At 40.3% G+C, this 10,388-nt stretch overlaps 1 long non-coding RNA gene and 1 gene segment (V, D, J or C); both read right to left on the reverse strand.

The window, feature by feature from the left end:
• LOC307034495 lies at positions 1–1,438 on the reverse strand. The gene is made up of 2 exons (XR_013806944.1): positions 1,274–1,438; positions 1–482 (listed from the first exon to the last, which is right to left on the reverse strand). It is a non-coding gene; the product is annotated as an uncharacterized lncRNA (long non-coding RNA).
• A 7,572-nt stretch (positions 1,439–9,010) lies between these two features.
• LOC307033959 (Ig kappa-b4 chain C region-like) lies at positions 9,011–10,388 on the reverse strand. The segment is given in 2 exons: positions 10,234–10,388; positions 9,011–9,442 (listed from the first exon to the last, which is right to left on the reverse strand).

A 10,388-nucleotide genomic window follows, 5' to 3' on the forward strand; every position in this document is an offset into this window, starting at 1 on the left:
TCACTTTTATAATACACACATTCATCTTTATTATTTTCAAATGTTGAAACCATCGACACAAGCAGAAACAGGTTGATGTTGAAACATGTCCTGAGAGCCAGAGAGCAGACTGAGAGCAGTGTGAGAGAGAAAGCAGAGTCCCAGTGAGTCAGCTCAGGACTGGGAACACTGGTCTCTCCTCAGTGTCTCTGAGAGCGGAGTCTGGGAGCCCTGGGTGGCCTCACAGGTCACAGAGACCACCTTGCTCCACTGATCTGCAGAGAGCCTCAGGGTGCTGCTCCAGCTGTAGTGGGCGTCCTTCTCCAGCACCCCGGGGCTCCTGCTCTCCTCCCAGCTGCTGCTGCTGCTGCTGCCTTCCACCTTCCAGGCCAGACTCCAGTCTGAGGGGAAGCCCTTGTTGGCCAGGCACATGAGCGTGGCCTTCCCCTGCTGCAGCTCTTCTGTGGAGGGGGGCAGCACCGTCAGGGTGGGAGGGACATCACCTAGGAGACACCAATCAGATTAGAGGACAGGGAGCACACAGCTGTCCATCAACCAGCAGACACTGGGACACCTTTACTGTGAGAGCGTTTCTCCTTTAAGGAGTTTCTGTCAGATGTTGGTTCTGCTCCATCAGTCTCTCACTCACACATTGTTTCACTTCCCTTTAAGAAGCCTCTCATGCAAATCAGCACGGAGACACTTCATACAGAATCACCTGAAATATGTCACACTACACTGGAAATAAAGAACAACATTAGGACACATTTTAAATAGCTGTGGTCTAAATCATCCAAAACCTGAACTCTACAAACCATAATTAAATGATTTAGTGGATAAATGAAGAAATACGGGAAATGAAACAATCAATTGAGCTTAATGTGAATCTCAATAATTACCCAGTTTTACAAACTTTAAAATAATGCCTGAAAGAATTCAACTCATTTTTAAATATCCATCGTTATCTTTACTCTGTTCAACCGTATTTAAAAACTGTATTCGTAATTTATTTGAAAACAGACGGGAGAATCGAGAACAAATGAAGAATAAGTGAATGAAACATTAGCAGTTTCATCATTTCACATTTGAAGATGTTTAAATGACAGCATGTTGGGAATGTATAAAGACATTTCAGGAGAAGCTGCTCAGACTTAGGCTCAATGATGAAGAGAAATAAAGACATGAATACTAATACTATCTAAACATTACAATTAAAATAATATATATCTATCACTCAAACATTCTAACACAGAATTAAAACATCATCATATTTAGTTTTTGTGCAGAAACTTACTTCCAACATCCAGTCTGGTTCCTCCACCGAACGTGTTCCACAGTGATACAAAGCCATTGAGCCGCCGTACAAAAAGCTCTCACTGTAGAGAGACACGGCTCTCTGACTTTGACACAAACAAACTCACCAAACACATCCACGGTTTACCCACTTTATAATAACTGCTTCCAATGTTTGAAACAGATTCACAAACTATGGAGAAGTATTGAATCTTTTTTTATGAGCTGTTATTCATTTAAAAAGCAAAATACTCAAATTGAAGGAAGTACATGTAATGACGTTATTTCTTAAGAACAACTCTCTAATCAATCGGGCAAAATGTAAATCATTGTCATTTGATAAAGCTTTATTTTAGATTGCTGTGGAGGAAGAGAGCATTGATTCGAGTGGGAGTGAATTATAGGACAGTTTGAAATATTCTTTGGAAAGAACAAGTGAGCCCTGACCCAGTCCGGGCGGCAGTGCCCTTGAGCAGGGCACCGGACCCCCAAGTGCTCCCTGGCACATGCTCCTGTGCACCTATGTACTTGTAAGGTGTGTGTAAAGAAAACAGAGTGGAAACTGAATGTTCCCCCAGGGGAGGTCCATCTTCTTTCTCTTCTTCTTGGTGATCAATAATCCAGGTCCCTGTTGGAGTCAGACAGAGCATTTCCATAGAGAGACACTTTGCATCAGCAGCACCATGCTCCAGTGCTCTGGGACACTTTATAGTCCTGAGAGTTGAGCACTGGATGACTGACAGCTGTCCTTCATGACAACAGAAGCCACAGGAATCCTCCTCATCAAGAACATGACTTTGATCTGCGTCCTCATCTGGACTCTCCTCTGCTGCTGCTTCACAGGTAAAGTCCAGAGAATCAAACTCCTCTCCTCTGTGAACATCCGTCCCTCTGAAATGAAGCGGACAAAACCATGACGCTGCTTTCTGTCTTTGTCTCTCCTCAGAGTCCAGAGGCCAGGTCACAGTGACTCAGTCTGGAGCAGTGAGCTCTGCTCCGGGACGCTCCATCTCCATCACATGTACGACCAGTCAGAATGTTTATGTATATAGTGGCAACCACTATTTAGCCTGGTACCAACAGAGAGATGGAGGAACTCCTAAACTGCTCATTTACTATGCTAGCACTCGACAAACAGGGATTTCAGAGCGTTTTACAGGCAGTGGATCAAACTCTGACTTCACTCTGACCATCAGTGGAGTCCTGACTGATGATGCAGCAGTTTACTACTGTCAGAGTCTCCATTACCCCAACAGTCAGTGGGTGTTCACACAGTGAAAAAGCGTCGTACAAAAACCTCCCTCAGTCAGACTGAACAGGAACTGAACTGACAGCTGCAGCTGGAAGCTACTGCAGAGACTGATACACTTCACTGAGCACACACACACACACACACACACACACACACACACACACACACACACACACACACACACACACACACACACACACACACACACACACACTTTCATCTCCTTTAAGCGTGTCACTTTTTTCTTTTTCAAGCAAAGACTTCTGAAATATTTCTAATAATATATTAAAAGAATGAACTCATACACACAATAGTAAAATACTAAATCTGTAAAAGCCACACTAAACTCATTGGTCCTCAGCTTCTCTTTGAACAGTGTTCACTTCTGTCTCACTGGAGTGACTCCCAAAGATCAAAAGTCCTGACTTCAAATCAAACATCAGCTTCACTTTAAAGTCTGCAGTGAGGTAAATCCAGCATGCCCTGATCATGAGACGTTTGTGACCTTCTAGTGATACAGCCCTGTAGAAGATCAGAGATAAAGGAGGCTGTCTGGACATGTAGAGTGCTAATACACACGTAGGAATCTGAATGGCAACTCAAATACAATTTGTTTTGAAATAACTCAAAATAAAGCACAAACTAAAATATCTGGAGAAATGTTCAAGTCCACAGGAATTGTCCAACTCAAAAAACAATCTTTTAAAAGCGGCTGAATAACCCGATAAACAGAGTAAATCCAATGTCATTGACATAAAGGCAAACATTTAATCAAAAGTAAGCACTGCCCTTCAAAGAGATTACAAAGGTCCAAAACCATGATTGACTCACTCGCAGTCAAATTGAGGAAACTCCACATAAAGAGCTGGATGCTTCCCAAATTCCCTCTGACAAGCTGCCAGGCTCCCCTCCTCCTCTTCCTCCATCTTCCTCCACACACAAAAAATACTTTCCAAAGGCCCAATTCCAAACCACACCCTACCCACTCCCACTCTGTGACTGAGTGAACTCTGTCTGTAGTCAAACCCACAGATACAGTCAATGAGGGTCCCTTCCTTCAGGAGGAGGGGGTAAATACAGCACCACGCTTTGGGACGAACTCCTTTCATTCCGGAAGAAACAGCAAATGAAACTAGAGAATGCAATTCCTGAAGAAATTGCAAGTGGGAATGCTTTATGCTGAAAAGCTGACGCTGAATTGCTATCCTGAAATGTAATTTAAGAAGAAAGTGAAGAATTTAGATTGAAATGATACATGAACACTGGGGGCTTGAATGTGTGATGAGAGAAGAAAAGAAAGTAAAAAAGCTTGGAAAAGCAGCAGAATATTTGAACTTCAAACTATTGAGCTAACTTGATGAAGAATGATCTGTCACCATGGCAACGGTATTTGATGACACCCCATAATACGCTTAGATGTTTTGATGGCTGCATCGTTACCAAACCTGTGAAGTTTTGGGCCGTTTGGAGCATTTTCACTGAAGTTATGAGAAAACCGTATTTCATAGCGAGCATTGTGTTATTTGAAGAAATTTCAAAACTGTCACTTAAATGTCTTCACGGCTGGACTGTTAGCACACGTGAAGTTTGAGCACTTTTTGACCAGTTTCATAGGAGTTATAGCAATATCGTGTTTTACGGCGAGGGATGCGTTGCCATGGCAACAGCTTTTGAGGAAAACTCACTAATGGCACATAGACATGTTGAGGGCTGGACCATTAACTGTCATCTGAAGTATGGTGGTGTTTTGACCATTTTCATATCAGTTACGACAACATCGTGTTTTTTGGCGAGGGATGCGTTTCCATGGAAAGAGCCTATGGTGAGATCTCAGATTTGCATAGAGCTGTTGAGGGCCGGACCATTAACCATTATCTGAAGTCTGGTGCTGTTTTAGACCATTTGCATAGGTATCACGACAACATCGTGTTTCATGCGAGGGATGCGTTTCCATGGAAACGGCATATGATGACACGCCATAATTGACATAGAGCTGTCAAGGGGCCGTATACCATTAACCATTATCTGAAGTCTGATGCTGTTTTAGATCATTTGCATAGGTATCACAACAACATCGTGTTTTATGGCGAGGGATGCGTTTCCATGGCAACAGCCTATGGTGAGATCTCAGATTTGGCGTAGAGCTGTTGAGGCATGGACCGGTGATATACAAGCAAAGTTTGGGGGACGATTGGACGGTGTCCATTGGAGTTACAGCGACATCTTGTTTTATGGCGAGGGATGCGTTTCCATGGAAACGGCATATGATGACACCCCATAATTGATGTAGAGCTGTGTTAACCATTATCTGAAGTCTGCTGCTCTGAGCATGTCAGTTGGAGTTATGACATCATCGTGTTCCATGACACAGGTGTTTATATTTGAGCTAACGACGTGTCCAGAGATCAGAGGTTTCTATGGTGATATGCAGTAATCAGTGAGAGGAGAGAATTTTCATTGTTATGAATGAGAGATAAACCTCTTACATGTGAATGTTTTGTTGAAGAACTGGAACAGATATCGGTGAAATTTCAAAGCGTGAAGAATCTCAAGGACCTTGAGTATCTGAAGTGTGCTTTTTATGTACTTTCGGGTCAATAATGTGGACTTGTTGGCAGATTAACTAAAGCTGTGCGACTGCTGCTGTGAGGAAATATCAGCCTGAAATTACAATGGGCTTTAATGGAGACGTGTTGAAAGTTTTTGTCACTTCATGCCCTCGAGGCATTTTGTTTAATTATTTGTTGCTTAATTATTTGTCATTTTTCAAACTATGAGATGTTTTCCTACCTTTGTCATGAAAAATGATGTCTCAGGAATGTGGGGTTTGGGAATTATGGCAGTTTAAAAAAAAATATGAAGGCAAATTTCAAGATTTCCTTGACTCTAGCTGTGACATCTCACACTTAAAGGTCCCATGTCATGCTTTTCCGGTTATTACCCGTCCCCTTGTGTGTTATGAAAAAGCAAACAACACTGACACCATATTAACCATTATTTATACAGGTTATCTACACATATAATCAAGTATAAACACATCATGTTCATAAACGGTGAAGTTATCCTTTTATCCATAATTGATTGATGTATTTATATTGAATTACAATTAATGTAATGTTATATACAGTATATAGCTATCTTGAATATATATTCAACAATATACTGTATCCTTCCTGGAGCATATAACACACTTTATCATATCATAGTGAGCAACGATCCCTTATCTCACATAAAGATATTTATATAATATAATATATGATATACTTTAGGTGTCTATATGAACAAATAAACTAATAAACATAAACTCATGAAACGCCACCAGTAACCCATAGACATCTTAACCAGATCTGTAAAGTAACTAAAGGTAAGCTATTAAACACATGTAGTGGAGTAAAAGTGCACCATTTACCTCTGAATTGTAGTGGAGTAGAAGTACACAGTAGAAGAATATGGAAACACTCAAGTGAAGTACAAGTATCTCAAAATTCTACTCAGTACAGTACTTGAGTAAATGTTCTTAGTTACTTCCCACCTCTGTGTATACAGTATATACTGTATGCTGTATGACTTCTGTACCACTGCTCACAGAAGTGTAGTTACTAATTACAACATGCCCATTCATACAAGAGTCGTTTAAATACTTATTTAAATTACTGTTGTCAATCGGATGTATAACACATGGCTGTTGACATTGATTAATACAATAACGTATATTTAACCTAGACACGATAGCATTAGCAATGCTGGCTTGCTAACTTTATGCAGACTGAAGTTGCCGACTGTATACAGTAATGTAAAAGTTGACGCCAAAACGATTCCGTCCATTGTGAACTCGCGTCGTTATTTGTTTAAGTCCAATCTCACAATGGACAGCGAGTATCATGATTGGGTGATAGATTGGAGTTTGACAGACGGTCCTGCGCCAACTAGCGCCACACGCTTGGTGAGGGATAAAATGATTTTTTGCAAAAAGTTCTACAGGAAATTGATGTTGGACTCAGTACCACTTGGACTACTAGCACGAGTACAATCAACTACTTTTACTGTGTACTTTTTGATTAACATTCGGTCAAACTCCCGTCCTGAGTACAATAATTCCTGTATTGTATAAGAACTATGAATTATTGAACTCAGGAAAGAGTTTAACCAAGTATGACTCAAAAAGTGCAGACTAAAAATGCTTGATTGTACTCGTGCTAGTAGTCCAAGTAGTACTGAGTCCAACAGTATCAATTTCATGTAGAATTTATGGTAACAAATCATTTTATCCCTCAACAAATATAGCAAAATACATGAATGATTGTACTCAGGAGGGGAGTTTGCAGGCCCGGCTCCAGGATGAAATGACTGAGGGGGCTGTTAGAAAATCAGAGGGGGCGATTTTTTTTTTCACAACAACGAAAAATACTGTTAATGTAATGAATTGACACACCAAGCTTTTTTCCTTCTCACTGCTCTACAATATCTTTGCTTCTTTATTTGTATTCCGGATTTACCCCTCTCGTTCTGTTCTTTTCCTCTGATCTTTAATAACAGATAGTACATTATTAGATGGCTGCACTTTGGTTAACAGACTAGCTTTGATTTCCTCAATGTATAAATGGAAAGGCTCTGTAATTATGCCATAACCTTTTCTCCTCTATCCCTTAACTCATCTTCCTATACAGATTTACTTACTTACTATCTTCTCTATATCAGGATTAAAGAAACATTCATCTGGTAGATTTTTTATTTCCAGGATTGAATGTTCAAACCAAGGCCTAAAACCTGGCATTTCATAAGAAAGTGACTAATATATAAACCAAATGTAATATTGGATCAAATACTACACCAAATGGACAGACACAGATTAAAAGTGAAGTCCCCTGGTTTGTCTCTAGAGTCTAACTGCCATGAGAAAAACCAGATCAATGTTCCACAATCCGTCACTAGATGTCGCTCATTGTACCAATATGGTTGATATAATACATAACATATTATTATTCTAGTAAAAGGGCTGACTTTGGCAAAAACCTGAGCGATCCAGAACATACATTCGTAACTTACCTCGTTTAAGGCACTTTTGTTGTAATACTATGGATTTAGTTGACACTACATGCCGAGTTTCTTTTGTCCTATATTTCGCGGGCAGGTACATTGAATTAGAAGTAGAAGAAGAAGTAGAGGTAGAAGAAGAAGTCGTAGAAAAAGAAATACTCTCACGCTAAAAACAGGCACAACACTGTTACTCTGTTTTTACTGACATGTAACATTTGATTTCACCTTGCTCTATGTTTTTTAACGCACATTCAAAAACGGGAACATTTTCGGGAGTTTCAACCGGCCACCGAAAACGGGGACTCTGTGGTCACTCATCCGATTGTGTTTACAGCTAAGCACACACGCTAACATTGAGACTAAAAGCTGGCTTGGGGTTGAGGCTTTTTTACACGTTGCTTGTATGCCCACATATCTGAACTAGACATAGTAACGTGTGTTGGGGGAAATTATTATTTAAAGTTATTTAATAATTGTGACATTTATTTTACTTTTCGATGGATGAATGATGCTCAAAGTGAGGGGGCAAAGAATACAACTGAGGGGGCAATGCCCCCTTTTGCCCCCTCGTGGTGCCGGGCCCGCAGCAGCAGCATAGCAAGGCAGAGGCAGGAAGACCTGGCAGCTTAAATAGAGTGGCATGTTTAGGAGAATGTGTTTAGTTGATTGTAAGAGGGACGAGGTGCGTCACGTGTTAATGTATCATTGGTGCTCGAGTTGACTTCCTGAACTAGCTCGCAGGCTTCGCCCCATTTTTAAGAGTATTTTTGTGCAGCTGTTGCATGAATATTTCACCATTAGAGAATGACACAGAGTCATTGTACTCTTTAGAGGAAGATTGTGTGGCAACAGCATATCTCCAATATAAGTGGATTTCATTATCTTCAAGTTTAAAACCTGAAGATTCATTTGGGATTCATTTAGATATAGTCATAAACCTTTAATAAACATTATATTGTCGTTTGTCACCTATTCCAATTTGAAAGACTAGATCATTTAATGGATTAGAACATTATGACAAAAGTATATAATGATTATCCCTTATTTTTGTTTTGCCTCAAACATTAATTGAATCAATTGAAAGGGTAGTGAAATCTGTTACACAGATTTTGTGTCAAATAGAAGCATATTTGACCTCTACAAAATGCATGAAAATAACCTATAGATTTTCTTGAATAGAAGTTATAAGAGAGATATTTGTGGCTTACCAATACAATGTTTTTACCATATGCACACTTAGCAATTATGATGAACATTGGTGAATCTAATATTAATATAAATGATCTGGAAAACATTTCCTTTCCTATTGTTATCACTATTTCTGAATCAATGTGTCAAATTATATATACATATAATATACAGTATATCTGCACTGAAAGAACTGAAAAGACATGTCACTTTTATAATACACACTTTAATCTTTATTATTTTAAATGTTGAAACCATCGACACAAGCAGAAACAGGTTGATGTTTAAACATGTCCTGAGAGCCAGAGAGCAGACTGAGAGCATTGTGAGAGAGAAAGCAGAGTCCCAGTGAGTCAGCTCAGGACTGGGAACACTGGTCTCTCCTCAGTGTCTCTGAGAGCGGAGTCTGGGAGCCCTGGGTGGCCTCACAGGTCACAGAGACCACCTTGCTCCACTGATCTGCAGAGAGCCTCAGGGTGCTGCTCCAGCTGTAGTGGGCGTCCTTCTCCAGCACCCTGGGGCTCCTGCTCTCCTCCAAGCTGCTGCTGCTGCTGCTGCTGCTGCCGTCCACCTTCCAGGCCAGACTCCAGTCTGAGGGGAAGCCCTTGTTGGCCAGGCACATGAGCGTGGCCTTCCCCTGCTGCAGCTCTTCTGTGGAGGGAGCCAGCACCGTCAGGGTGGGAGGGACATCACCTAGGAGACACCAATCAGATTAGAGGACAGGGAGCACACAGCTGTCCATCAACCAGCAGACACTGGGACACCTTTACTGTGAGAGCGTTTCTCCTTTAAGGAGTTTCTGTCAGATGTTGGTTCTGCTCCATCAGTCTCTCACTCACACATTGTTTCACTTCCCTTTAAGAAGCCTCTCATGCAAATCAGCACGGAGACACTTCATACAGAATCACCTGAAATATGTCACACTACACTGGAAATAAAGAACAACATTAGGACACATTTTAAATAGTTGTGGTCTAAATCATCCAAAACCTGAACTCTACAAACCATAATTAAATGATTTAGTGGATAAATGAACAAATACGGGAAATGAAACAATCAATTGAGCTTAATGTGAATCTCAATAATTACCCCGTTTTACAAACTTTAAAATAATGTCTAAAAGAATTCAGCACATTTTTTAATATCCATCGTTATCTTTACTCTGTTCAACCGTATTTAAAAACTGTATTCGTAATGTAATTGAAAACAGACGGGAGAATCGAGAACAAATGAAGAATAAGTGAATGAAACATTAGCAGTTTCATCATTTCACATTTGAAGCTGTTTAAATTACAGCATGTTGGGAATGTATAAAGACATTTCAGGAGAAGCTGCTCCGACTTAGGCTCAATGATGAAGAGGAATAAAGACATGAATACTAATACTATCTAAACATTACAATTAAAATAATATATATCTATCTCTCAAACATTCTAACACAGAATTAAAACGTCATCATATTTAGTTTTTGTGCAGAAACTTACTTCCAACATCCAGTCTGGTTCCTCCACCGAACGTGTTCCACAGTGATACAAAGCCATTGAGCCGCCGTACAAAAAGCTCTCACTGTAGAGAGACACGGCTCTCTGACTTTGACACAAACAAACTCACCAAACACATCCACGGTTTACCCACTTTA

This window comes from Notothenia rossii (assembly GCF_949606895.1).
Source record: "Notothenia rossii genome assembly, chromosome: 3".
Taxonomy (NCBI): domain Eukaryota; kingdom Metazoa; phylum Chordata; class Actinopteri; order Perciformes; family Nototheniidae; genus Notothenia; species Notothenia rossii.